Source organism: Pieris napi, chromosome 15 (assembly GCF_905475465.1).
Source record: "Pieris napi chromosome 15, ilPieNapi1.2, whole genome shotgun sequence".
In the NCBI taxonomy this organism is placed as follows: domain Eukaryota; kingdom Metazoa; phylum Arthropoda; class Insecta; order Lepidoptera; family Pieridae; genus Pieris; species Pieris napi.
This window is the reverse complement of record NC_062248.1, coordinates 11378995-11403481: the sequence shown is the minus strand read 5'-3', so window position 1 is coordinate 11403481 and position 24487 is coordinate 11378995. Positions and strand designations below refer to the sequence as shown.

The window sequence follows — 24487 nt, the reverse complement described above, 5'->3', positions numbered from 1 at the left end:
ATTTTTTCACACTTGGTTTCAATAAAAATAAAAGAAACACAAATAAAAATAATAAATAACACAGTACATAAAAATTATAAGGGATGCAACGGCGTACCTTAAGTAACTAATAAAAAGAGCGCCTTTTCTTGAAGGACCCTAAATGTGAAAAATCATATATATATATATAGTATATAAGTATATTATAAAATTTCATGTCGTCATTTGAAACTTCAAATATTAATGACGTCATTGGATAACTATCTATAACGTATTTTTATAATGTCTTACAAAGACTATAAAAGTTAATATATTTTCACTCATGGCTTAAACCACACCAGCCTGAGACAACATCAGTCGACAATAGAGCTTACGAGAGCTTTTGCATTTTTTCTTAACAAGATTGGATTAATAATGGCTGACAGAGATTACCATGATTTGGCTTCGAAACACTAACGAGAGGCTGACGGTATCATTCCTGATTTGTAAATAGGTGTTGGTTGTAGTATGTATTTCTCTTTTCATCACGGCGTTAACACAATTTGATTGAAAGGGACGGAAAGTACTTTAGTTATGAGTGAAATTATAATGAAATGATATTATATTTATCCAACTGATATTGGACATATTGATGCGTGAAAGACCCATTTTATCTGCGTTATATACCAGAAATGATTAAAAGTATATTTACATATTTTGATTTAGGAATCAAATTTTTACTACCAAATGTGTATTAGAATAAAATATAAATTTTTATTGTAGTTATGGTTCACTATTTTTGCTATAATGGCTTACACATAGATATATCTTGCGGGCTTTTTTGAAGAACTATTTAAGAAAAAAATTCCATCATACATTACATATGTGTAACTCTAGCGATTTTGGCAGCGCACGACAGAATAGCTCGCAGATGGTATACTTTATACATTGTAGCCTATGTGTTATTCTGATGTATAAGCTATATTATGTATAATAATATAGCTTATACATTAAAATGCATTCAGTAGCTTTTACGTGAAAGAGTAACAAACATCCATCCATACTTACAAACTTTCGCGTATATAATATTAGTAGGATTTTTCTGAATATGGGTAAGCTTTCAGTAATTCTTGTCTATTCTGCACACATTTTACACTTTTCTCAAGGTTGGCATTTATTTATCTAATAAAAATAATACTTGCGTGAACAAATCCGCACACAGATAGCCCATTTAAACCAGGGTCTTACCTTTTAGCGAAGATTACTACTATAAAATTCCATTACCTGCAAAGAAAAAGTTCAATTAATATAAAACAGTAAATTGCTTTAACATAAATTAATAGACATAGACCTAACATTTATTACTAATAAACACACACACACGTAACAATAATAATCAAAGAAAAAAAAATATGAGAGGGAAAACATTTTTTCCCTCGGTTCGTTTCAAGTGTGTAATGCGTGTGTGCTGTGGTTGTAATTGGCCCTGGCTCAGCATTATGCTAAGGAGCAGACGGTACCACAGCGCTGGACATTCTGCCAGAGACCACAGCAGCTAGTTCGCGCCTCAGTCGCAAAAAAGAAAGAAAAGGAATGTAATAATAGTAGACAATAATAATAACATTAGTCAAAGTGAACAGTGTAATGAAGTCTTGTTTAAAGGTGTATGGGTGATTCTCTTATAAGAGGTAACTATGGTGGCAATCTATTTAAAAGTGGTTTTTTAATCTATATGTTGCTATTTTGTGCAATGAATCACTTCTCTTAAATGTCCTTTATTAAATAACATTATAATTAAATGTCTCATTAAAGCATATTTTTGTAAAACTCGTTATATAGTCTAAAAAAGTCTCTACCCTGGCCTGTCCCCTTACCGGTTTCAGCCCAACTAGCATACAATACATACAATATTTGTATTATTTGCTAAAACAAAGTATGTTTACCACAAACGTAATTAAATATACTTTAATATTATTAAAGAGAAATTGAAAAATATTTGCTTATTTTCAATAATTTTTAAAACTTAATTGTTGTCCCGCTTTTTTTGTGTATCTACCCTGGCAATGTTCGCACGCTGCTACAATATAAAATATAAGACGGCCACATTACCGAACTCGCTCATTGACAATTAACAACGTGAAGTTCGCAATACTAAGCACAGAAGCGGTTAGATCGACGCAATTTGCCAGTTTTTGTGTCACGTCCGTGCGATGTAACGGTTTCGCAAGGTCATTGTGTCTCTCCACTGGTAAGTAATAAAAGTTATAATAATCATTTTATTTATTTGCAATTCCTGTCGTAATTTAGTAATACTGTAATAGTCAAAGCTTGCTTTATTATTAATTGAAAACTTTCTTGGATAAACCAAAATAATGTATTATGTTATGAAAACGTCTTTCCCCTGGTGTCTTTCCCCTGGTAAGATTACTATCAGGGGAGATACTTACTGACCAGGGGAGATATGTATCATAGTAATTGTGCCACCTATTTAATGTCTGTGTGTTGCACACGCCAATGTGGATCTGATTCTTACGGCACTATTCCAAGCCAAAGTTACATCAATATCAAACCATCAAAATCTTCTTCAAATTTGTTGCAATAGGTGTAACGAACAGTGTCTATCGCGAGATTGCATTGTAAAAATAATTATCTACGTGATTTGATCATACAGTTAGAAGACAACTTGGAGTATTTTCTTCACCATGAACTGAATATAGTCCACCAACATTCTGCTTTTAAAATTAATAAGACAAATTTGACAGTAAGAGAAGCTGTGATTCACGTGAAGCTTAGTGACTTTAAACAAAATACGCAGAAGAAATTCCATTTTGGAGGTGCACGTCAACAGATAAGTCTGTACACAGTTGTAACTTACACGAAAGAAGAGGCATCAGGTGAAGTAAAGACAACATGCTATTGTTCGATGTCACAGATTTTGTTACATACGCCTCCAGCTATATGGGCACACTTACAGCCAATTTTGAACAGCTTGCCACCAGAAGTAGAGATCCTCCATTTTTGGAGCGATGGACACAATATCGCACTCATTTAATAGAAGTTTACCCAGCTCTTACAGACTTTACCTGGAATTACCATGAAGCTGGTCACGGTAAGGGAGCTTCAGATGGTGTTGATGCTGTTTGCAAAAGATCAGCCGACCTATTGGTAGCTAGTGGCAAAGATATAGCATGTCTGAGCGATTTGTCAGATGCTATTCAGAAAAACTGTCCTGGCATTAATGTTTTCGTTATGACAAAGATATTTTAGACAAAGACGCTTTGCTTGCTAGTGCTAAAACACTCATAAAGACTTTTGCTGGTACTTTGCGCGTCCATCAGGTGTCATGGAACATTGAAGATCCGACAACATTGAAAATGAAGTCTTTAAGCTGCTTTTGCAAAGAAGATATACATTGCGATCATTCTAAGCTTGGTGTCATGACATACTCGTCTAATAAAAAATCTCGTCTCCGAGTCGAAGATGTTTACGTCCCTGATTCAGAGTCCGAAAACTAGACTCCTTTTGACATTGAACAAATAATAACTTCAAAAGATCACAAGCACCAAATAAAAAATATTCAACAACCGTTGACATCCAAAGAAACGCTTAAAAACGGCGCATTTAGTCTGATTAATAATAAATATGATAAAAAAATGTTGCCTGATTATAAATTTCAAGAACAATCTTTGATAAAAGTTGATTATTTCAATTGTATTCTTTGTTTTATTGCTTCTAATTATCTCCCCTGGTCAAATACGTATCTACCCTTATCTTCATGTCTCTACCCTGCCTGATGTATTTACCCTGGCCCTCTAAAAAGTGACAAAATATGTTTTAAGTAACTTGCCCTTACGTGAGTAGATACACAAACGAGCCAAAAATCATAATATATATGTATAATGGATAAACTCCAACTTTTCTCCTTGGCCGTCTCCTCCATACACGAAAAACCTCTTATATAAGAACTACCCGTATAGGAAATAAAATAAAATTAAAACTTAAAAATAAGAATAATTATTAATATTTTTTGGGCGGATTAAAAACTAGATTTCGTGGGATTTTTGTTGATCTTATAGCTATAATAATATGAAATTGAACACAAATTATACAGCAACAGTTATAAGTACTTCAATGCTGTTCGAGTGTAATCCTGCGAAGACCAGTTGAGCAACATTTCTCAGTACCTGAGCGTTAAGGGGCCACAAAAACTCCTACAATTTATTACCTATATTCTATTGTGGTCCATTACAGTCGTAAGGGGCTATTGTCCGCACAATTGCCACAATATCTTAACACGTGTTACGTATAAGACTCTAATAACAGGATTTTAAGTGTTAGTGTACCTACACACACAACTGTTTAACGACAAATGTAGTTTGAGAATGTGTGCTTAACTAATTTTTGTGATCTTAATTTAAATTCTTATCGAAATTTAACAAAAGTATTAACGAATATTTTTATTTAATAAATAAATCTCTAATAAATAAATAGGTCTGGGCCTCGGATTTCTGTATCGGTTGCATGATCATTTGTCAATCTAATAGGCAAGTAGGTCAGCCAACTGTGCCTGACACACGCAGTCGGCAATTTGGGTATAAGACATGTCGGTTTCCTCGTGATGTTTTCCTTTAGCGTTCGAGCGAATGTTAATTGCGCACATAGAAAGAAATTCCATTGGTGCACAGCCGGGGTTCGAACCTCAGCGATGAGAGTAGCACGCAGAAGCCACTACTTCTTTCTTTCTTTATTTATTACAATTGATATAAAATATAAAAATTTCTTCAGAAAAACAACACAAAAGAATACGTGTGCCTATAAAATTGCAGACTAAATATATGTATTTGTGGTTGCGCAAAATATTTTTACGGTTACAATTGGGATGATCGAGTGGGCGTGTCCAAAGTGGACCTTTGTCGTTTTGAATTCTACAAATAAGATTTAATGCAAGTTTAAGTATGAATAGAAAAGATGGGAATCCCACATTTCAATTTTGTATTATATTTACAACTTGTGTTATTTTTTAATGTAATTTTTAACTACGGGAGCGTTCAAGTATTACGTCACACAATTTTTGGAGTTTATTGAGACATGTAATGCGCCGTAATGTTTTTCTGTACCCAAGTACAGTACTGTAGTATAGTAAGTAAAACGTTATAGACCCCCTAGTGACTCTTTATACCTAAAAGTTACCATAATGTGGAAATTCGAAAATAATATTAAAAATAACGCGTAATTCAATCCCCGCCCCGCATCGTAACGTTTTACAAAAGGACCAAAAAATTCGTTACGTAATACTTTAACGCTCCCTTAGCACACCAATGTCTGCTATAGGGTATTTATTATAATTGATTTTGGTCCAGAAAAAAATAATAATAAAAATGGTAAAACTCTTTAGTGTTAGAGGTACACAAAATGAAAACCGAAAATAGTATTCACTGTCTTTATCACCATGAAAGCCTTGAACTGTGCAAACCACAGCCTCTGCGTCTCCACCCAGAACTCCGGCACCTTGGACGACTCGCTGCTGGCTGCCAGAGTCATGTTGGTGCACTCTGGCTGTTCCTCCTTCATCCAGGATGGCGTCATCGGGCCGCCTGATGATGGTGGTGAGTTGTACATATTTTGTGTGTCGGCCCGTCCTATTCTGATTTTCACTTTTTTTTACCTTGATTCACGTCGGGAGGTCACAAGTTTAGTGTTAGAGGTACACAAAATGAAAAACGAAAATCTTTATTTACCTAAATGGCGGTTTTAGGGCGACTGCCTGATCCACGTGACAAATGGAATTACAAAGTAACGATACGTAGACATAATGACAAATGGAATTACTAAATTTCGATATAGACATAGTTTCACCTCTACAACTATACTTTGTCAAAAATCTAGTATTGAAACACTCTAGTGTTAATTGCAAGAAAGAATTATTAGCACGCCGTGATTCGAAAGCACGACCGCATGGTTGAGGATACGTAAGCTACTAGACACTGCTGACACAGCTAAAAGCTATTATTGTAATTGCTTGAAAGCCAGGTATGCATTAGCTGACTAAAATCCATTATACCGCTAATATCAACTATTTATATATTCTAATGTCAAGTAATAGCGATATATTGCGTTCACAGTAGTTCACAATTACAGTTGGTAAATGTGGGATTTTATGTCAATCGCGTTCCTTTAACTGTAAAATATTTAATATAGCATGAAACGAAATACAAATGCTTATGTTAGAATAGCCACAAAGATATTGATTAAACTCTCTTTTAGCTCGGTAGCTCATGTCATAGCGTTGTGGTCTAACATCTGAATCATCTGTCTCCACCGGTTTATGTCCAGCGCCTCTCTCATTCGGTGTAGGTTTAAGAGAAAGACCAGTCTTTCATTTGATTTGTCCATCTGGTCGGTGGGCGATCTTTCGTCGGTTAATTCGGTGTAACCAACCACGATCTGTTTCTCCTAGTTTGCGTCGCCTCGGAGCACTATGGTCTAAAAATTAGATTCGACAAAGTAGACACTAGACAGGCAACAACTAGACTGTAAATCACAAAAAATATCTATCTTTCTCAACGAAACCTATGAGGTTGATGTTGGATACATTTTGTATACAATTTACTATTGAATACATATCAGTTATTCGTACCTTTTAATATGTCCGAGCCAAGGCGGTACATTTTGCTCACTAAGGCTTTCTTAGTTTTATATGCGTGGCGATTACCTAAATCGTAAGTTACGCCCCGAAAGTATAGCCAGACGCAGGCACTCTCTCCAACATTTACATTTAGCATTTGTTTCATAGCAATAAGCATTTATTTCGCATATATTATATTTAGTACGCGAGTAATAAATATACAGTTAAAAATTTATTCTATGATTTAAAACACTCCGATAACCCAGGAATCGTACATTTTGGTCCTGCGAGCCGGTGACTTTAGGTAATAACAAATAGTGCTATGTTTTTATTTCCCTAATAAATTCAGAACCATTGTGCGTGTTAACTATTATTATTCTAGCTTTACACACTTGATTACATGTGGGTATCTCTATTTCTGAATTTTACTGTATGTAATTATGAATACTAACACACCAAGAAATAGTTGGAATGTACGCTAATAATCATATCTCTGTATTCAAGAAGCAATTTGATATTTTAATAACAATACGTTTCTACGAATCACTGCTACTACTAATTTTATTGTTTATTGTAATTTTAATTATTTGCGATTGCCGATCTGTAACTGTCTTACAAGATTTACAATACTTTGGCTTTCTGTGTCAATTACAAGCTTAAAAGCTTTCCATATAAACCAATAGGTGTACAACTGAATTATGATAGAAGATCAAATTTACTTTAATAGCGTACAAAAAAATACTTGTTTTCTCACCATTAAGCTTATTTTACCCTGCAATACTACTCAAGCAATAAAAAAATAGGTTTTTAAAGCTCACATCTAATTTATACCCTGGTAACAAAACAATAGAAGGGCTAATTACGCTATATGTTGACGAAATCTCTTCACAAGATGAATGGTCCCACAGAACCCGTTTCAATAGAGAATTTAAATTAATTTCGTTGGTCTTAAATGACAATATTATACGGGTCTTATTATATGTGATTTACGATTTATTTGGGCCTTCATTTTTATTTATCTGTAGCTTTGTACTATCGTAATATCGTATATCGCTTATACTTTTAACAAATATACAATATTGCGTAGAATAATATTCTTCATTAATTAACTTAGTTTTACTGATTTATGAACATACGGATATTAAAGATTATTTTTTTATAGAACCTGGGCCTGCCCATAGACACTGACATAGCCACAAGGCATGCGACTTTTTGCGCTTTTAAGAATTGGTACGCTCTTTTCTTGAGTGGACCCTAAGTCGTATTGATGCGGAAATACTTCAGTGGCAACTGGTTCCACATAATGGTGGTGCGCGGCAAAAACTGCCTTAAAAAACGCTCAGTTGTGAAACGACGGACGTCGAAGTGATACACTCGTATTTCGTATATTTGTTATATTAGCGGAAGTCCTAATAAACGAGTTACGTACGACTACGTCAATGCCAGAGGGCTCGCAAATGCGCTGCCGGTCCTTTAAGAATCGGTACGCTCTTTTATTCAAGGACCCTGAGTCGAATTGGTTCGGAAATACTTCAGTGAATATTAAACATACTCGTATAGGCTCATAATACAATGAAAATATATATTAATCCAGCCACTTCCGTTCCGTCCACTATTCCTGTTAAATCCTGTATGTACACACTAACAAAGACTGCCTTTGTTTTTTAACTACTTTAGTCTAATGCTAATTTAAATATAATTTAATTTATTTATGTACTGTAACTAATATAACTCGATTTTTTTAATGATTATAACAGGAGGCAAACGGGTAGGAGGCTCACCTGATTTTAAGTGATACCCATGGACACTCACATTGCCAGAAGGCTTGCAAGTGCGTTGCCGGCCTTTATTTATCGATAGTTGAAGTGCTTTTAAGCTTTATACTTTATACATATTATTTTTATAAGTCAAAAATAAAGTTAAAGTTTTCCATTTGTTTAATAATTGTGTTAGTATAAAAAGTGAAATGAAAAATCACTTTAAAGTGGTTAGGCGCTAAAGTCCTTGGCTCCTTAGATATAAAATAACTTGAAATTGAATCAACTTCCACTCAGCGCTTTCTCGGCGTCTCAAATTGAAACTTTTGTTTCATTTTTTACTTCGAAATGAAATGTTGGCACCAATTTGTATTCTCATTACACGAGTTATGTGTGTATGTTAAACGGAAACATTTTTATAAGAAAACGGAGACACCCTTCATAAACATAAATGCCTCATAGGTTGTGAATTTTATGTCCTTATTATTCTAGACTAGCTTTGCAAATGAAGAAACGAGACAAAATAACACTTCGCTGATTACACTAAGTCTTCTGATAAACTGTCTAAAGTGAGTTATCTTTCAGCGCTATGACCGTAATTTGCAATAAAATATTAACAATTTCTTATTTGTCTACACGTTAAGATTATCATATGGAAGGGAAGGCTCAATTAGCCTCTATGAAGCTTGGTGTGCTCATCCTCACTGCTCATGGGAGATCCCCAGTACCCGTTCAACCAAGCAGAATACGAAATTCTACCTGTATCACCTCGACATCCGTAGGTTTTTGGCAGTTTCCGCATCACTATCCTCACGAAAAGAGAGTACCAATTCATAAAAGGCCGGCAACAGACTGGTATCCCTGGCCGTTTTCCCCGGTATACAAATGAAAAAATTAAAATAAGTGCGTAATTTAAAGATTTGTTAATAATTCAAATGAATTATATTTATTGATAAATAACATAACTAAATAGCAATATCTGTACTAATATCAAGCTCACGTTAATGTATAGTCTATAAGTAATGTATCTAAAAGCTGGTAATATTGTAAGTAAAATGCAGGGCAACCAAAAATAATATAACATAGAAATCAATTCGGTCGGATTTCAAGTCGAACTCACTTCAACCAGCTCAGCAATTGTTCCATTACGCTTCTCCAACTAATCGCTTCGATGGATGAAGTAAGTTTGCAAGTAAATTCGATAATTGACTTACAAAATTCAAGGGGTTGGACTTATTCAAAGAAACTATAATCAGCTGTATGTATATAATATGTATAATTATAATGTGGTTTGTTTGAAGCTGAGTAACAACTGGCCTTTAATTGTTAACATGATAACAAAGGGGTGGTGGGGTTGCGACGCTGATTAACAAAAAACTAACTTGACTTATTGAAAAGTTCGTAAATCTAAGTGACACTTATGTTATTGGACATTATCGGAAACGAGAATGTTAAATTACAGTTTATGAGTGTGGTAAAAACTAAAGTACTAGGTACCACAGTTCGCAAGTCAAGGGCGTAGAGCAGGCAAGAAGACTGGCATGAAACTCTCCGCCACTCTTTTTAATCGCCAAGTTTTGAGCAAATCAATCCCAAGGATTAGCATCGTTTTAATATTCGTCAAATTTATAAAAAACTATATTGATTAATTTACGTTTAACGAGAGTATATATAATATTCAGTGATAACTCTCTAATTTCGCTTGGGAGTTTGTTTTAAAAACGAATACAATTATATAAGGAGTGGTTTATCTTCTGGAGCCTGGTTGGTCGTATGCTTTGATTAGTTCTCTTTCGAGTATTATACTGGTGAATCACCATTTGTTTTAAAATCGTTTATATTTTTTTGTACATACAAAGTACAGGCTTCAAAAACATATTGAACATATATATTGAGAATATATTGTAATAGAAGTGCCTCAATCGTTTTGAAGTTATACTTCTTTAGGCGCGTTATGAAAATTTGATGAGAGTGAAATTTTACAATGCGCGCGCACCTGAGACACAAAGTTGTCAGTGTGATTATAGTGTGCGCGAGCGAGATGGGAATAAGACAATCTACAAGTAAAAAGAAATAGAATATGCGTGAAGTTAGCAGCTATGCCAAGAATTTTGAATGAACATAATGTCATTTACCTTTTAAACAAATAAAGGGGTTTTAATTACTTTTTCAAAGAAATTTAGCAATGCTTTTTCACAAAGACCTATTGTTACTTAGTTAAAATCTTATGAAACATACGTAGTTATAAAATTGAATGAATAATATAATAAAATAATAAATAATAATTATTATTATTATTAATATTTATTAATAATTGAATAATTTACTAAATATTAAATATATATAATATACTAAATATATTTAGTATATTATTCAATTATTAACGTTAAATATTTGTTATTAATTATTTAATATTTAAAAAAAATAAAGAAAGCCAAAGAAGTATAACTTCTTACGCGCGTACATAAGTACACGCACCCTTTTTTAAATACCTGAACTGTCAGGTTACAAAAATATTTTTAAAACCTAACAATTACAACCCTTCTCGTTTGTGTAATTAGCGGGTAATAAGAGCAGGTGATAAACTTGTCCTTTCAAAATCCCCATTTATTATGGTGTATGCGGGTTTTGTGACATGCTAACCTAGAAACAGTGCGCTCGCTTTAGACTTAACATTCTGGTAGAGATACCGTCTTGGCAATGCTTCTTGTGAGTAGGTAAGTTTTCAATTAATGCCCCATACATTTAGATTGAAGCAAGTTTTTATTGCTAAGTGCAAGGTCCAGTGGTTAAGCGCGCGAGTCCACACCCGGCCCGGTCTGTTTTTTTAAATAAAAATGACTATAATAGACCAATGAAATATAATATTAAGAACAGTAGATATTTTATTCGCATTCGACTAAAGTAACGAGTTAGTACAACAAATTTATTACTTAATTATTTTTAACTTAAATTAAACACAGGAATACCTAAAATGATTCTTTTTCTACCACTGCTTCAATAAAAAAAACGTGTGACTACTTATGTACACGCGTTAGAAGTTATACTTCTTTGGCGTAACAAAATAAAAACAATTTCAAACATTTTATTCTATGTTTGTAGAAAAAACGACACTAACAATAAAAGGTATTTAATACATTGAAAGTTTTATTATAACGCATTATCTTGTTAAATAATGTTTATTTAATAAAATGTTGACTATAGCTAACTTCAGCGTGTCGGTTTTTTGTGGCGGTGTGCGTGCTCATCGTAAAAATTTACTCTCATAAATTTTCCCTATCGCACCAAAAGTAGGTATAACTTCAAAAATAAAGACTAAAAAAATTACTTTGTACGTAGATTGAACATATTAAGTCATTTTAATCAATGCTAAACGGTACAAAGACACCAAAAAAATACACTCAAAAAATATCTTTTTAACATAATAATTTCACATTTTTTATTTTAAAATCTTCATTTTCTTTTTTACCACTAAATAAAATCCACATAAACGTAACAATTTAACCTAATTTATATTATACACATCCCACCAATCATGAGTGCTTAATGTTATCTCTAGAGTCCAAAAGGTACACATTTGATATAACTAATTAAAACTTTGATATTTTGCGCCGCTAACACCCACGTCGAGCTTTCGTGGACAAGTAAACAAATAAGCTTTTTGATTAATTATGAAAGCGGTAACTATAAGTGTTGCCTATACACGTTTCACGTTTCATTTAGTATAAAAGCTTCGTCTCGCTCCTGAATCTGAAGTGTACAGAACACTTGTTGATTTTCAGAAACGAGATATACGGGTGTGTCAAAATCCTAAACAAAATAGTCGAACTTACTTTGTTGTAATGTATTGTACCCCTAACCAGGGTAAGAGTCAGAAACGAACCTCCTTTAACATCGGTCCAGTGACCCATATTCATAGTTTTTTTTAACATTTGTTATTTAAGGCCCTATCCCAGCACGAATTGCTGTGTCAGTGTCTCGGGGTGGATTGCGGAGCGTAGTGGAGAGCTGGGGGTCTAGCCATATTGGTGTCGAAAAGTATTCTACATACACTACCGCTTTTGCGTAATCGTACTGTCGAAAACGCTTCGTTCGTAGCCAAGAGGCATGTCGATACATTACCGCAAAGTCGACAGCGTTGATGCGAGCTGCTGTTCGTAGCACCTTATTCCGTCATATTGTCTCTGGGTTAAATGTATTCCTAATGTCACTTTTATAAACAAATAAAAGTTAAAACTACAATATTATTGTAAATTTGCTATAATTGCAAATTCCAATTATTGGAAGCTGCAAAAGGGACATTAGAATGTCAGCAAGGTCGGAACAATTTTCGATTTAAGTGGAATTTACGGAAGGTGCAAAGTAAATATATGAATTTTAATTGCATGTTTGAACTAATTATGGTTTGTTTCATGTTTTCTCAGAAATTTAAGGCTACAAATAAATACAATATTTTGAAATTGCATAATCGCGATATATAATAATAAGAAGTACTCATACTTTGTTATTTTTAGGATTTGACCTCACAACTAATCCGCAAAATGAAGAAGCAACATATTTTGTTACCGCTTAGAAGAAACAATAGAAATAGTACTGTGGATTGATAAAAAGAGTGAAAATAAGGTTGACTAGAAGTTGATAAAGAATAGAAGGATAGTCCAAGGAATTAAAAAACTATAGAAAAAAAACGAAGACTAGTGTGAGCACTGAAATTAGAGTTTGATTTAAGCTTTAATTAGGATTGGTGTTTGTGCTTGAACATTTTTAATGTCAATTTGTAAGCAGATTTATATAAAAGTGTAGATTTTATTAGTGATTTGCTACTAGTTGGAATTATCTCTGTTTATGTCCAACAAACAATTTCAGTTTAAGTTAGAGTCAAAGGTTGATTGTTTATAATAAATTTATACTTTTAGAAAGTGAGAATTGAAAAGCAGCAAGTACTCAATGAAATGAAAAGAGGGATTCATAAAAATTATAAAATAGAAACTTAGTCTGGTATGAAATTAAAACCCTTACTCAACCTTTGATTCCATATTGATTTACATCTTAGATATAAATTTAAGTTTGATGCTGATTTTAAGTTAATATTTATGTCAATTAACTTTTGGTTATATCAGTGATTTGCTACTAGTTAATATGTAAATGCAAAATCTGTTTAAGTAAGAAATGAATAAACATTGTATGTTATGTATTTGTCAGTTTTATTTTTGGTAATTTACCTATGTCTTCTTTAGTAGGAAAAGCCATTAAAGTGGTTAACAATATTAGTTTATTTTACAAAAATATACAGATAATCTGAATGACCCGTACCTACTAACAGTTAGGAATATTAAACAAATAGGTAGCAAAATAAAAATGTTTCAGTTATGGTTATTTTTTATTAAAATAAGGCACCAAATATCTTCCTTAACATAATGCAGTCTACATAGAAAAATAAGCATATGTAACAACTTATTAAACAATACGGACATTACTACTGAACACACACAGGTGTACCAAATTCAAAGCATTACTACCTAATGTAGATGTATTCAATTATTCATATTTATATATGTAGATAATTAACTAATAAATGTAAGTGTTAATTTGCAGCAAAGTCAATATCTTGTTTGTGTGCTGTTATATACAAAAAAAAAATCAATTCATAAAACCTAATGTTAGATGTTGTGATGATTTCATAAAATTACTATGATACCTTCAGTTACTATGAATACATCCTGAGCGATTAAAAAAAACAGAGAAAAACAAACAGATTGTTTCCTTAACACAACAATTGTAAATAATAATAGTTTTTTTTTAAAGATATAATTCTTCCCAAAATTTACAAATCTAGTTTGTTTATAATAATATCTCATTAACATTCAAATTGCTGAACTTATTAAGATTAAATGTGGAAGAACATAGTTTCAGTTACTGTATCCTGTTCATGAGGTAATGTTACTTAACCAACCATTATTTCATACTCCACTTGTCTTATTTTTTACATTATTCATAAAATGCTTCATTCCCTATTTTCAGGTACATAATATAACACTTTGGTTTTTTTAAATATTTTTAGTTGTCTTATTAGCTTCTCTTTTTCTGAAAAGAAAATATTTTAGTTAGTACTTTGATCAAATAGAAAACTGACAAACTAAACTAAGATTGGCCCAAGGTTTGTTCAATAGGTAACTTTAATATTAAAACTCTTTTCTTAATTCTAAACTTAAAAATATATTTAATTTGTCACTTTGCTGCTTATTGTCAATTAAAGTTTTTAATAACCAAACAATGTCAGTAACTCCCAAGGGACTTGAATTCAAACTTCTCATTCATTAACAATATTATAATAACTTCTCTAGTATATTGACTTAGTAAATAATTAAAGAAAATATCTGCTTACCATTACTTAGTATTGCTCACTAGATATTATATTTCCAAAGTTCATAAAGTATAAATCCACTTTATTTGATTAATTTAAATCAACATTATATAATTATCAGCTTCTATTATAATTACAATAAAATATATTTAGGACTTCTAATTATGTTCATTAGGGACTGCTTTCTCATCTGAAATATACAAATAAAATGTACAATCATTTTACTTTGTGATTACATAATATATGCAATATTAAATGGTATATGTACCTATTTTTCAAATTAAAGAACAATTTCATGAACTTACATGCAATATAAATATCAATAAAAGATATCCAATATAACTAGGATTTACCTCTACTAATTTGCTGATTTTCTTGATATTTTCATATTTATCTGTCTCTATTATGTTATCCTCGCATTGATTCATAGAAAAACTAAAACTCTTAACTTTAAAATATTAACTCTAGTTTAAATTATTATAATTACACGAGAACGTTAAAAAAAGACAGATAACAAATAAAAACCATTTCGTTAAAACGTCCAAAATATGACATGTTTTTAAAACAGTAGCCATTAAAGATGGCAATAGTTGTACTGAATTATTGCAAACAGCAGCTTTTGAGATCACGCTAAAACATGGCGGAGAAACGCCGTTTTTTCTACACTGCCGAAACATTAATTGGCCGTTGGCTACCGAATAGCGTAAGCGTTAATGTGTGTCTTTTCGTAGCACTGTCATGGCGTCGCTTATTGTATCCCGACTCACGCCTTTAGGGCCTAGGCTACCGACTGTCGACACGAGCTGTCATTTTCATACAAATTTAGTTTTCGACTTTCTACATACACTACCGTTAAGCCATCTTGGCTAGACCCCCTGGAGCACTGAGGCGCGCCGGCCCGTAATAACAATTAGTTATGTTACATTAAATTAATGTAATATTATCTGTTCTATAATACATTTTCGTCATAAAATGAATTCGAAGTATCAAAAATTGCCTATGATTGGATTTTTTTTCTATCAAGCGATCTTATTTAAATCGTGTATCGATCTTCCAAAATGGATACATAAACTACTCAACTCCACCATATATTTTTTCCATTCGCCCTACTTCAAGAAACGATGACGAAAAATGAAAAGAAACAATGTACTTTTTTGGAGTTTGGCGACCACATAGTTCCTTATCAAAGATACTAAGGATAGAAAAGCCGGCCGATGTGGCCTCCTGACTTGCCCATTAGGCTTACTGCCGAAATCCTCTGCTTGCCAACAATTTTATTAAGTAAATCACAAGCGCGAATTCACTATGTGCTTTGAGGTTGTTCTAACCCACAGAACCTAGAACACATGAATGGGTAGAATGCGTACACACTATACATTGTAAGTCAGATGTGCTTCAAAATATTCTTTCGTACCCGCTCCAACATTACGTTATGTACCTTAATTCTGCTCCTAATGATTTCTTAGTAGTTAATAGTAAAATTCGCGACTTTGTATGTGTACAAAAACAAATTTGTACTGAGACAATCATAGTATAAACCAAGCTTTTTCAGACAAATCTGTCAAAGTGTTCACGGAACCTTAAGTCCGGCGTAAACACTATTTATTTGAATTTTATTTCCTTATACCCATAAATAGCCACGCCATTGCTTAACTTTATACTCATTGCGACACTGTCGATCACTGATAATTTCACCTGAAGTAATTGATAAGCCAAAACAAGCAATTGTACACTTAATCAAAAGGAATATAGAGTTGAAAGTCCTATGAAACAGTCATAGTCTGCACTGATAAGAACTGTTTGCCTTACGTAGGGGAGTGGTTGCAAAATGCATGTATCGATACATAAAAATGATAAATTGGCTAGATATTAAACGCACAAGATTTTATTACACCGATACACGGCTATGTAAGGTGTATTTTTTATCTTCATTACTTTTCAAACCCGATTTTAGGTCCGGAGTTTTACTATTTCCAATAATTTAATTATCTATATGTAATATAATAAAAAAAAGAATAATTTGTTTCAGTGAACGCATTTATCTTAGCAACTATTTAAGTAAAGTTCTGATTATTTTTAAGTTCATTATTATTATTACATTATAAAACGAATAACTTTTTTGGATAAGCGCAGGACACAACTTATCGTATTATATTTTTTTTAATCTGAGGTGGAATTGGCTTTTACGCATCCATCACCACATCCATCCCGCTCCACAAGGAGTAGGTATGTAGGATTCATTCCACTCCAAGTAAAACATCTGCTTCTCAAGATCCGGGTTAGCCCACTAAAGTACCTCGGATGCCTGCCGCAGTGCCACGCTCAAAGATCTCTGGGTTGGCTCCCGCATTCTATATGAGGAATATAATTCTATACTTATATTCCCCATAAAGAATGCGGGACAAATATTCCTAGAAAATGTCCAATATATTCGGAAAAATACGCCAAATGTCACTTCGGAGCGGCTTCCCCAAGAGACAGAAAAAGTGTCCAAAATCGGAATAATTAAATTGAATTATCTAATACTGTCCAAACGAAAATCGAAAATATTTTTATTTCATTTTCATTGTTCCATGAGGATCTAACTACGGACTTTAGAAATAAGGCATTATTTTTTAACGTTGTGTATAGAATATAACCTGATATAACCTACAAATCATAGTTAAAGAGTGGCGGAAAGTTTCTTGCCAGTTCTTCGTGCCCGCTCTACGCCCTTGACTTGCGATCTGGTAGTAAATCTAAATTTACAATTAATTTAACTTTCTTTCTGACGTTCATAAGTGTTTTTGTTTACCTATATGAATAAAGTTATTTTGAGTTTGAGTTTAAACATTAGACACCAATTTAATAATACAAAATGCGTCGTTGCCGCCGTTCCGTCCTATATGTAATGGTGGCTGTACACACTCGTCGAGACACCCCGAGACAGGCCGAGTGCGAGAGTGTACAGTAGAGCTCTCGTCTCGCCTCGCTTCCTCGCAGTTGGTCTCGCCTGTCGGTTTTTTGCGCACGAGTCAAAGGGTCTCGCGAGTAAAACGAGAGCGACCTGTACACACTCGTTCAATCATTAAATTTTGGATAATATTAAAACTTTATGATCCTAATTACCAATTTCTGTTGCGGTGTATAGTGACCATCTTCTTCTTCGCCATGGCTTCGTATTTTTTTTAATGGTTAACGTGAAGAAAATTATAATAACTCATTGCACAAAGACAAACAGCAGCAGCGGTTGCTACGTCCATTATCAACGGTGTTTTAAATACAATTAACGTAACGAGTGTGTACAGGCTGCGCTCTTCTCTCGGTCCTCTCGGTCGAGACTCTCGGCGAGAAGCTCTCGCCGAGTGTGTACAGCCACCATAACATTAATTAAATAAACCTAATAATATTGGACGAGTACAAAATCAACACACAACCTTTAGGCGGTACGTTCCAACTTAGTAGGTACTATTGGATTTTTAGGTGTGCGCAAGTAACACTTGTATGATGAAGGCAATTATCGTGAGATAAAAAATTTAACCAAAAAAATTTACGACTTGTATCAGCCTATAAACTAAAGAACGAACAAACACTGAAATATCGCTACCACATGCCCTGTGGAATTTTGAATAAAATGGACTAATATACCTAATAATTTTAATGACATTATTAGGAGAAAATTGAAAATATTACAACTAAAATAAGCTCAGTTTGAGTCTGTAAATGACGTTTCTGAGCTAGTTACTAACGCTACTATAAAGGAATTCAATTTCAAAATTTTAATGAAGCGGTGACGTCATTAATTTCAATTTATTTCAGTCTCAGAAGACGGTGCGAATAATGGAAATAAAAGTTTGAGGTTTTAAAATTTTGATTTTATGCAGAAAACTTTATAGCAAATCATTATTTTTAATTAAACTATAAAATTCAGGGTTCCTCCAAGACTGCCCTAAATTCTTTATGCTAACCTAGGATTTTTATTATTTATACATGAATATTCACAACACAGCATAAAAAATGATATGTTTCTGTATAATTTTCGGTTTTTAACAAGTATTTAGCAGATATACGTTATTAACAAGTTTATAACCTTAATAAATAATATTTTAACATTTTCTAAATCTCTTTCCTATACACGGATTTAATACAGTAAATTAAAAAATAATGAAGATAATTCGGAAACACGTGAAGAGAACAGCGAAGTTTAAAGAAAGTTACGGGGCTGGTTTTCTTTTTTTAAATTACAATTACAATCTGCTTAAACAGTTCTAAGCCGATTAATAGACTTGGTAATATTTATTTATATTAATCTTGTGTGTTAACTTTTGTGTGTGTGTAATTAAACTCAACTTCTAACTTTTAAAATTAAACTCACTTAATAAATGGAGAATTAAAAAGTGTTATTCGAGAATTTTTTGTTATTGAATCGAAAATGGTTTAGTTTTAAAATTATACTTTTTTGTAATTAACAAACGGTTCAAATTGAAACAGCCTATTAAAACAGTTGGTTGTAAAAATGTAAACAAGACAACATCTGCCGGGTCGGCTGTTCTTGTATATTATTACTCGTACCTGACTTAGAAAAAGAAGTAACAACAAACGACATTCTCCTATGCCATTAAACTTTAAACCAAAAAAAATCTTAATAGGGGAAGAATATTGTAAAACATAATAGCCGGCGATTAAAAAGTGGCGACTTTCATTCAATTATTCTTGTCCGTTCTACGCTTTGTGAACTGGCAATAATTGTATAAAAAAATAAATAAACTTTGACCTATTGACTCAAGATTTGTCACACTCGTGGAGTGTTCACTTGAACCCTTAAGCCAATTAGAAGTGACAATCAGCTGTCGTTAATGAGTGAACAAATAAAACAATCACTCAATATGGATTTGGTATTGCTTACATTTGTGGTCGCTAATCTAAATAGGTTTTCTGTTGAGGCTTGGCAACAGCTATAATAATTTACTTACGAAACCATCACATCACTGTTTGTGTTATAATTATATATACATATATATTATATATATATAATATATATATAATATATATATATACAATATAATATGATGAAAGAAACATCAATGTGTTGCTAAAAACAACATTTAAAATTTTTATTTAAAAAAAAAGATCTTAAAAACAATTACTTTAATATAATTCCAAAATGTTCCAACAAAAAATCTTCTAGTAAAAATTCAAATGACAAGCCAACACTCGTCTCTTTCCACATACTAACAATATTACCAATTAAATGAAACGTCTTATTAACACAATAGATAATAATTAACAATCTAATTTAAGAAATATAATTATTTCTTTACCATATATATATACCATAGGTTTATCAAATGTTAGCAATATACTGTACTCAATATAGGAATTTTAATAATGATTAAAAAATTTCATTATCGAATTTGTTGGGACGAAAAAGTCATATGCAGTCTAAAGAGTCCGTGTAAATAATAAATATTTATCTGTATGTAAACAGTAAAGGTTTAATTATAAATAAAAGTAATCTGTAATGGATGGCACGAATTAAAGACAATAATAATATGTTTTATTGCATCATGCCAATCGTGGACCTATAGCTCATCAATCAAAACTAGGCTTATATAATTTAAAAGCCTATTAAAGGAGAAATAATCAAACAGATATTTAATACGATATCCTGACATAAGAACGTATAAAGTAACGAAGTGTCCCAAGCGATAAACGGCGAATAAGCAGACCAAAACACGCTGGTCCGATATCAAAGCTGTATCAAGCAAGCAATACAAAGATGAATGGTATACGCTGATAGAGGCCGACCAAAGATTTATATATATACATTCTTAATAATTTTTACATAATAATTTAATTTATTAATAAGAGAAAATATAATTCACCAGTTGAACGCCCTAGGTATAGGATGGCAACATTTAGTTAGCTGACACAGCAATTTATTAAAGCAACGTGAGCTGTAATATAGGTCAAAGTAACATACGCAAACACTTAAAGCATGTTATAGTGTACACAATATCCCTGTAGATAGACTTAGTGCCAATATATAATGAGCTATTAATAAGTGAAATTTTTAATAATTTTATTACAAATGCTGTTTTTAACGCTAAAAAGAGTGGCGAAGAGTTTATTGCCAGTTCTCGTCCGTTCTACGCCCTTGATTTGAGAATGGGCAGTAAATGTTAAATTAGAAGCATTTAGTATTTCTTTATTGACATTCTTAAGTGTACTAAATGATTAAATTATTTTGAATTTGAATTTATTTATGAGTGACACATTTAAATAAAATAATCATTATCAAATGAATTTCATGATCATAATTGAGTTGAGCTTCTGCGACCATTGCTGTAAATCTCGCGAAACGTCGGAATTGTTTAATTTAAAATACATAACTGTAAATTCTAATACTAAACATTCAACATTGTTTTTAAATGTTTTTATTCTTGTAATCAATAAATAAAAATTTAAATATATGTATTTAAATTAGTGAATTAATTAATTAATTATATTTTGTTCCCTTTGGAATAGACACCCTTGGGCCGTGGGTTTCAAGTGCACAGGCGCTTAAAGATTTAAGTTGGCGCCAAGTAGTACCGGTGACCCCAGAGCTGGTACTTTCCTGGCTCAACGAATAAGTATCGCAATACTGCGAGGAAATGCTGCCAGCGTTAAAGGTACACTGCCACAGGGACCAAACTTAAATTTGTTTTGATTTTTTTTTTTAATATTTTTTATTATTTGTAGGTTAAGAAAATGGTATTATACTGTATATATATATATTTATATATATATATATATACACTTGATTGTAAATATGAAATATGTTTAGTAAAAATGTATATTTTACAAACTAATCAATAATTTTTTTTTTTTTTAATAGAACTGGACGGACGATTTGCCACAATCCCATTCCCACCTGACGTTAAGTGAGGTGCGGCCTTTTGGAGGCTGTCCAGGAGATGCCTATTTAACCGCCGATGAATGAAATCATATTAAACTGTCTAGGGATGATGGAAAGAGTTCCACTCTTTTGTTATTTCTACAAGAAACGACGATCCAAATCGTGCAGCAACTGCTGATGCCAACGAGGAGTGAAACGCGCGTGATGTTAGTGCAATTTTTAGACGACTGGACAATTATGTTACTCTTATTAAGTCAATTAAATGTTTGGCTCGCGTTTGAAATTTAAAAGGCTTTTCGAATCCTTGGCTCTGTTCCACACATATGGAGCACATCGCTAATTACTTTTAATTAACTAAATAAGCCGCTCGGAACTTCTAGTTACAACAATGAGTTGCAGTTTTCTTGGAACTAAACCTTTGACAAACTACAAAGCGCTTGGGGCTTTTCAAACTTCATTTCTAACAAGAGATTAAATAAACAAAGCTAAATAATTAACACATAATTGAATGTCACGGGTTTTTTTACTAAATATATATTTTTAAAATAATATACAGTAAGTGTACGGAATGTGTCTGTACACATGGGAAATAAAACCCTGAATATTATTGCATGTGAGACGGATATTATTTAGTCGCACACTGATTTTACAAGAATTGCATTATTTTCAGTTATAAAATAATTTAGGTTTTTGTGTTTTCTTGTTTTTTTTATATTATGGTTTTGGTTTAATTTATATTAAATAAGGAAATAAATAAATAATAATTCAACAAATTATTAATTCATGACCTTGTCCTCTTAATTGTTTTCTTTAACTCTCTCTCCTTCTTCAGACGGTAGGTCATGTCTGAGCGTCGTGGTTACCAAGGAAACATCTGGAGCAATCTGTTTCCATCGGATTCTGTCCAGCACCTCTCTTATACAGTATACCTCTCTTCTTCTGTACAGTTTTGAAGACGATGAGTCTTTAGTCGGTCCATCTGGTTAGGCAACCACGATCAGTTTCTCCAATATATATATATATATATTTCGTTGTTGGTATATGGTGTGTCCGTAGGATGTATGCAAAGATCAATCTATTGGTGCGCTTCGAAGTCTACGGTAATCTTAACATAACTTTTTACTTTAACAAAACTAAATATAACCGTAAAGCTATGATTACAGTTTTGGGTTCGCGGCCTGATTGAATAAGTTTTTGGGAAGTATCATTGTGGCACGTAGTTTGAAAGAATTTCTATTCAGGTAAGTTCTGTTGGAAATAACGGAAAAACGTTGTGCGCTATAGATATATTTACTCAAGTAAAAATGTTTATATGATAAACAAAGTTATTATATATTTTAAATGTCCCAGTATATATATATAGCGTCTATCGAGTTGACTGTTTATATAATTTATATATTAAAATATTATTCGTTTAGCTATATCATAAGTATAATAATATTTATTTGTTTATAAATAATAATGTCTTTCTGCGCCTGTAATTCTGAAGTTCAGGTACGATTTTAAGTACTCACAGTTATGCCTCTGAGTAATAACCGTTTTGTAGACTATATTGGGTAGCATCTGTCGCTATCACTTATTCCTTTAGATATCCATTTTTTTTAAATTAACAACGGAAGCAATCGGGCAGGAGGCTTATCTGATATAAAGTGATACCGCATATCATGGACACTTACATTGCCAAAGACAAAGTTGGTTTGTAAATGATTAAATCTTTAATTTGATTAATTTGTTAATAGTTTTTGCAATTCTTGTACTCTACCCTCTGTAGGTGTTTCTTTTTCATTGTTCCACATTGGGGTTGCCTGGAAGAAATCGCTTGTTAGCGATAAGGCCGCCCGTTGCCTTATAACTTTTGTAACATGTTTTTTTTGTATTTTTGTTATGCGTATGTTTGTGAATAAGGTAATAAAGCATATATAAATAAATAAATAAACAAATCGGCAACTAGTTCCGGTAAATAGTCTCAGCTGCAGGTCCTTATCAATTTAACTAATCACTTTAATGTAATTCAACTTTCATAAATTACTTCCCACAAACTCGATAATCTAAACCTACACGGAATCCCACACTTGACCATGTAAAATTTACCACCTCATTAAGGAAGACAATACCGAAAAGAGATCTCAAGATGAGAGCTCAAGACTCCCTGCCACTTGAGTTCTTGTGAACTGTGTCAACGATCGCGTGCAATTAGCGAAGCTCATTTGAGTGGAAATTGAACACGGCCTCACATTATAGCCTTATCAATTTCCTTCTAAGAGCACCTTATATGAACAAGCTAATAAATACTTATGTTATCTATAATAGATATAAACGCAAATTAATAGAAAATTAAATTGATAGAAAACTTTTTGATACCAGCTGACCCGCGAACTTCGTTTCGCTTTAATATGTTTTTTTTTAAACCTTCCAACCTTTACTTAAGAAATTTAAATGAAGGAAGAAATCACTAGGAAATTAAAAGTCGACGGCACAGGCACAGACTGATCACCTACTTGCCTATTAGATTCACAAATGATCATGAAACAGATTCAGAAATCTGAGGCCCAGACCTAAAGAGGTTGTAGCCACTGATTTATTTTTGTATTGCATGTGAACTTAAAGAGCAATAATATCTAAAATTACTTTTTCTTTACACAATTTTAAGCACATTAAATGGCTATGATCTTATGTACCTATCGAAAACAGCCGTGCGTTCGAGACTGATACTGTTTTGTTAGTAATGTAATATTAGATGACATATGAAATTGAAGTTTTATCGTATTGGCCACTTTGACCTCAAATATCTCCTCTTTGGTAAGAAATTCCAAATTCAATTTTTACAGCTATTTTTTCGATTCATTTCATTTTCCCATTTCAATTGTTTTTCCTTATGTCGCTTTATTTATAAAATGCAAAAC

The 24487-nt window shown here is 32.5% G+C and overlaps 1 protein-coding gene and 1 long non-coding RNA gene across 3 annotated transcripts in view; one reads left to right on the top strand and one right to left on the bottom strand.

Annotated features, from left to right (window-relative positions):
• The window catches only part of LOC125056691, a 205961-nt gene that overhangs the window by 166617 nt on the left and 14857 nt on the right, over positions 1-24487 (bottom strand). The gene's annotated exons all lie outside the window — the stretch shown is intronic.
• On the top strand, positions 12507-13710 carry LOC125056693. Its single transcript, XR_007118089.1, has 2 exons — positions 12507-12702; positions 12855-13710. It is a non-coding gene; the product is annotated as an uncharacterized LOC125056693 (long non-coding RNA).